This window comes from Beta vulgaris, chromosome 4, assembly GCF_026745355.1.
Source record: "Beta vulgaris subsp. vulgaris cultivar EL10 chromosome 4, EL10.2, whole genome shotgun sequence".
Classification (NCBI taxonomy): Eukaryota; Viridiplantae; Streptophyta; class Magnoliopsida; order Caryophyllales; family Amaranthaceae; genus Beta; species Beta vulgaris.
This window is the reverse complement of record NC_079205.1, coordinates 42489172-42495418: the sequence shown is the minus strand read 5'-3', so window position 1 is coordinate 42495418 and position 6247 is coordinate 42489172. Positions and strand designations below refer to the sequence as shown.

Genomic DNA, 6247 nt, shown 5'->3' with positions numbered 1-6247 from the left:
TTGTGAAGAGTAGAGCTGTCAGTTTGGTTAATGAACTGCTGGTTGAACTGAAATAACTGAAATTTAAACTGAATTAAACTGAACTGAGAGTAACTGGAACTGAAATCAACTGAAAAATGTTGAACTGAAACTGAAATAAACTGTAAATGAAAAACCATAACTGAACTGCAACTAAACTGAAACAAACTGTAACTGAAAATAACTGTGAAAAACTGAAAAGTTGATCGATCAACTGAACTGAACTGAACTGACTATTTAACTGAATTAACTGAACTGATTCGAACTGAAACTGTAATTGAACTGAAACTGATTTAAACTGAAATTGTTTTAAACTATTTTTTAACTGTACCCAACTGAATTTAGTTATTACCCAAATTCATGATAGTCTCCAATTTACAAAATTTTGTCATGATAATTTTGTAAGAGTACTCTCACAAGTAAATTTATCATGATATTTTTATTATTAATATATAAATTTATGACAATATAACTTTATTTCGTAGTACATTGATATTTTCAAATCCATCAAACTTTTACAAATATGAGATATAAATTTATTTCGGTGATAAGTTTATTTATTTCAATTATAATGTTGTTTCTTTCATAACTTTTTCTTTAATTCGATAGGATCTTCCTAAGAACAAGAGATATTACACATTTATATGAAGACGATTTCTATCTACTACCTCGTAACAAAACCATAAGTGTATGCTATCAACCGTCCCTCTCAACCTCAATAACTTGACACGTATTTATAGGCGCATTGTGATTGCTTAAGTTGTTCTCATACTATAATATTTTAAAACTTTAAACATAACGTAATGAATAACGTTAATTTTTTGTTTGATAATTATTTAGTTAAGTAAGTTCAGTTTTGAATTATTTTGAGCTTCTAAATAAACCAACTATTAATAAGTTACATGGTAGGAAATAAGATTAATACACTACAAGAAAATGCCAAATCAACGACGGCTTTCTAGCGACTGCTGTAAAAACAGACGTTGTTCTTCTAATTAGCGACGGTTTTAAGTCGTCGGCACCACCGACGGCTTTTAAATGCAACAGCGTCGGCGTAAAACGCACGCTCATTTCAACGTCAGTCTAAAGCGGTCGGTGCTCTAACTAATTTAAATTTTAGATTTATTAGGGTTTAGGCGTCGTCTATTAACCGACTCTGGTTAGTAGAAGCGGTCGTTGATTATTTACCACTTGCATCAAACTCGCAAAGTCGCAACTGCTTTCTCTAAACTTCCTCCCACTGAACTGTTTACTCGTTTTTTAGAAGGTTTTTGCGAACCGGCGAAACACGCACCGCCACCACTGAACTGCATTGAAGGAATTTCGGCGACAGGCGACCTAAACCACCCTACCGGCGGTAATTTCTACCCCTCTTTGTTTATGAATTTTTTTTTAAAAAAAATTGTTACCCTAAAAATTAGATTTTTGGAATATAGGTGGCCAACACACACCACCGTACGCCGGCGCCGCGAAATTCATTACTCCTCCTCCGCGCGTCTTCCTCCAGTCCAGTCCATACATTCTCTCTTTGGTAATTGTTGTTTAATTTGTTGATGTTGTTTTGTTCTTTATCGAGAATGGTGGACTCGGTGTAATATGGTTCAACAGAAATTTGTATTAGAATCTTTTAAGAGATTTAACATTACCAAGAAACAGATTATAGCTTCATCAATCCAGAATTCATTGTCGTCAACATACCTTATGTTATGTTGATGGGAAAAAAACCTGCACAAGATTAAACTGCATCTGTTCAACAAAGAATTGAAAAACTTGTACAAGCAAAAGACTATGACTGTTTAGCTTGCTGATGGTTAAATTTTTTGCATATTGTTACTTGTTGTTAGTCTCAGTTTTTCCCTCTCCTACTCTTTTTGCTTTAAATGCTCCTTAAAAGCAACAAATATGCAAAGTTATCTTTTATTCTCATAGTTTCCATCCATTAATCAGAAGAATTGATTATAATTTTTTCAGTTCTTCTGATAGAAGCTTTCAGGAAGCGTCTTAGTATAGCTGATAAATTTCTATAAGCATTAGCCTTTCTTGATAATTTAGTGCTAGTTCTAATATCTTCATTCTTATGTTTGAAGGTGTTTGGGATGAATGTCTGAAACACATATTGCCTTTGCAGCTATCTCATTGCTTCCATGGGTTTGCAAGTAATATGGAGCTTTGGCCTTGCGTTGATGGATGCGTATGCCCTTGCAAAGAAGAGAGTACTCCATAATCCAATACTTGTCAGCCTTTTTGTAATTGGGTAAGGCCTTCGTTCGTTTACAACTTTATACTTTTTGAATTTGCATACTAACCTCAAGGCTGACCGCTCCTGTTGGGATTAAGTCTTTGTTATTGTTATTGTTGGCATGATGAAAAAAAAATGTGTCAGGCAACAGATTACTGAGAAACATAGCCAAAGATTCAAATTTGCTTCCCTGCCTGCACCTTCTTTACTCACATATTGGCTTTGTGATCTTAGAGCTAGAAATTTGGGTAAACGGGTAGTGTTCATGTTTGGTCTCATGTTGGTTTTTTTTGATCTTTTACAAACATTATAAAATTATCTGTCTACCAAGTATGGCCTATGCAGAATGTATGATAAATACATAATATGACAAATTGATCAAATGAGGTTGGGTTTGAGTTGATTTCGTGTCATATCTTGTGGAGTTTGGCTTCTCTTATTACCTTCAGTGTTCGTGTCATGTCAGTTTTGGTCTTGTTGTGTCACAAATTGCTAGCTCTAGTTTGTGATGATAAGTTCCTGGGTTAATTAGTCTAATTAGAAAAATTGTTAGCTTAGCTTGTTTAACGAAAAGCCTTATTCTTGCTATCTTGAATAGTAAGTTTATCTAATTGAAGGAAGTTAGCTTATGCTACTATAGTTATGGTTCCTAAATAAATTGGTATATAGTAAAGCTGGGTTATAATTAGTGGGTTTTATTCACCAAGATGAGTTGATATACATGTTCGATAAGTATGTTTGATCAAAATATGAAAATTATTTAAGAAGGAACTACTTGTAACCCTGACAATTACAATATACATTATGTCATTTTTGAGCAAAAATATCCACCGGAATCTGCCAAGAGGTAGCAATAGGAATTATGAAGTATTTGAATGTCTAGTAATTTACAACCTTCTTTTGAGAAGGATATAAGTCACCATGTGACCTATTGAATTGGTAGAAATTGACATGTCGACATTTCTGTTTGAATTGTTGTCCATCTTAAGTTGCAATAAGGCTTATTAGCCTTACCCTGGATTAGCAGTACACTTTTTCTGTTTGGCCTTTGATCCAAAAGACGACTGACTGGCCTATTGCTTGACAATTGATAAGAAATATTGTCAACTTAGACATTTAATATAGTTCATCGTGCTTATAGTTAAATTGTCTTCTAGTAGGGACTCATGTACTTTCTTTGCGTAAAACAATTGTTAAAGCGGCTTGTTTGAAGCATCACAGTTAAGTTCAGCAACCACATAAAGTCATTGTGTCTGCACAAGTGTGATCCCCAGTGTCTGGTTGGGTGACTGATAATGATGCCTGAAGTCCCTATATTACTTTAATTGACAAATGTTTCTGATATCAGTGATTGGACAATTCTTAGGTGCATCTTATAAATGTAGCGTTTACTTCCTGGTGATGCCAATCATGGGGACTTGCTGCTGGCCATGAAATTTTAAACTCTGAATACTCTAAATTGCAATGTTGTCCTAAGATTCTAAGTTTAGAAAAGGTTCAGGAATATAGTTCTGTGTTATGGCTAAGCCTTTCTCTAATATACTTATTGATTACATGTGAAACATGGATTTTTTTTTAAGATGGTGCTTGGAAAGTGATGGGTCCTTGGAGTCAATAGGATATATTATTTTGAGCTATTGAGAAAAAGTTGTACTCAAATACTCTGTAGTCTTAATTATGTTTTTATTTTCTTCTTGGACAACTCATTTCTATGCATCCGACTAATGTTAATATGTGGTGGTGCATTAATCCTCCTTTATTTGGTTTTCCTCATTTGCTGTTGTAATCAAATAGCCGACCAGGGTAAACTTGTGTACATCTGAAAAATGTAAATGAAGGCAAAGGAATAATGTGGTAGAGAATTGTTTTAGCCTTTGGCGTTGGGTATACTATATTCTGCTCAGTGTCTGCATTTAAATTTATGAATTTTCGCTACTGCCTGCGTTATCATTTACTTGGCCCTATATGAAATTCTTTAGATATGACTAAAATTGTTCTGAACTCTTGCAGTTGAGCACGATATGGGCTGAAACAGCTGATAATGCTCGGTCGGCAGCTCGAAGTTTTGTTCTTGGTGGCCTATCTGAGAAACATCATGGTTTAAACAACTTCTGGACTACGAGAAAAATGATGTATGCATTCCTAACAGGTGCTTTTTGTTTTTGCACTTTCAGCTCAGTTCTGGCAGTGTATGTTGAACCAAAAACAAATGATTCCCTTAATCGAGGAATTGAAGCAATTATGGGATGTTGGAGCAACGACTTGATTTCCCGACACCGGGATCTATTTTGCTTACATATAATAATCTAGATAGTTTGTCTAATTATAGACATTTAGTGTCTATATTTATCGGCATCCACCTTATTACTTTTTAGATTTGTCGATATATATTTTTGTAGAACTCGACTTCAACTTTATTCCTCGATATCGGGATGTATTTTGTGTATATAAATCTAATTTATTCATGTTTAAATTGCATATTTTTTTAGTTTAAAATATAGAATGCAAAAGAGACGATGCAGGAACAAGTTTAATGTAGTATATATCGGCGGTGTCGTACAGGTGCAGCAGGTACAGATTTAATTATATTTTGGAAGATTATCATATTATTAATGTAATTAAAAATAACGACGGCTTAATATCAAAACAACGACGGATAAATAGTCGTTGTACAAGAAAGTAGTGCTGCCACGAAATTTTTAGACAACGATGGCTTTAGAAATGGCGACGGTTTAAGTCGTCGCTAAGATAACGACCGCTTTCAAACGTCGTTGCTTCAACGACGGTTTAAAACCGTCGGTGATCCTCCGACTGTTGTAAACGGTCGGTGTTACCTAATCAACGACGGCTGAGGAAGCAGTCGCTGATGAGTAAGAAAACGGTCGTTGATACGGCACCGACGGCTTGACGGTCGTTAATTCCTAAATTAGCGACTAAACCAACAACGTCGGTCAATCAACGACGGCTGGCCGTCGGTGTTGTTATTAGCGACGGTTTTTTAGAAAACAGCGACGGCTTCGAGCAGTCGTTGATTGTGTATTTTCTTGTAGTGATAAAATTAACAACAAGAAGTGATAAACTAGTGTAAAGTTTGCAAAAAAAAAAACAAAGAGAATGAAAAGTATTTTCCCGCCTAAAACCACGGCAGCCCCTTTCCCTGTTTTCTTCTTTCATCTCCTCTCTTCTTGGAGATTTCTCTGAACCATTGATGCCCAAAGACACCTTGCTGCTCAAGGACCCAACCTACCACTCATCTCCTCTTCTTCTGTGACCCAACCCAACTGCCGAGCACTTTCGGCGCACCATCGTGCACCTATCGCCGCCTGCCTTCGACCACCGCCGGTAATCGACCACACAACCTGTCGCGCTGCTTCCTTTGTCCTCAATCTCTCGTGCACTTTGTCTCGTTGCTGCCCAAAGCTTGGTTTTTGTTGATTATAGATTATAGAGCAAAAAAATGACCAAAGTAATTACTGATTATATAATATAGAGCAAAACAAGGACAAAAAAAATCAAACTAAACAAGCAAAAATTCCTAAAAATCGAACCTACCTACACTCTCTTATGGAAAACAAACTTATCTTCTCTAAAACAGATACAAATGATTTATTTTACCAAAAGTGGGACAAAAAAATGAGAAATAATAAATCTTGAATCAAACCACTCAAATTAGATCCCAAAATCAAAGAAAAACAACCAAGATTCCGGCGAGTAGGAGAAAGAGAGAGCAGCGACATAAGGAGGCGTGCTAGCGATGAAGGTCAGCGTCGTGGTGGTCGGATTTCGGCGAAGTGAGCCAGAAACGAAGATGGAGGGAGGAGCAACGAGAGAAAGAGGGAAAGAGTGGGAGTTTTAGTAGGGTTTTGGGTGAGGGATAGGTTTGAAGGAGATAGATGGTGAAGAACTTGAGAGATTAAATGACGATCTAATGGCTCAGCTTGTTTTATGGTTTGTATCCAATGGCTAATATCTATGATCCATGTGCTTTGT

The 6247-nt window shown here is 36.0% G+C and overlaps 1 non-coding gene across 3 annotated transcripts; it reads left to right on the top strand.

The window, feature by feature from the left end:
• The first annotated feature begins 945 nt into the window (after nucleotides 1-945).
• LOC104903390 (uncharacterized) lies at nucleotides 946-4730 on the top strand. Of its 3 annotated transcripts, XR_007273472.2 has the most exons (5): nucleotides 946-1109; nucleotides 1283-1375; nucleotides 1455-1549; nucleotides 2106-2272; nucleotides 4268-4730. It is a non-coding gene; the product is annotated as an uncharacterized LOC104903390 (transcript). The 3 variants fall into 3 exon arrangements; XR_007273470.2 differs by lacking the exon at nucleotides 946-1109 and having other exon boundaries at nucleotides 1116-1375; XR_008969065.1 differs by lacking the exons at nucleotides 946-1109; nucleotides 1455-1549 and having other exon boundaries at nucleotides 1116-1375.
• The last annotated feature ends 1517 nt before the right edge of the window (nucleotides 4731-6247 follow it).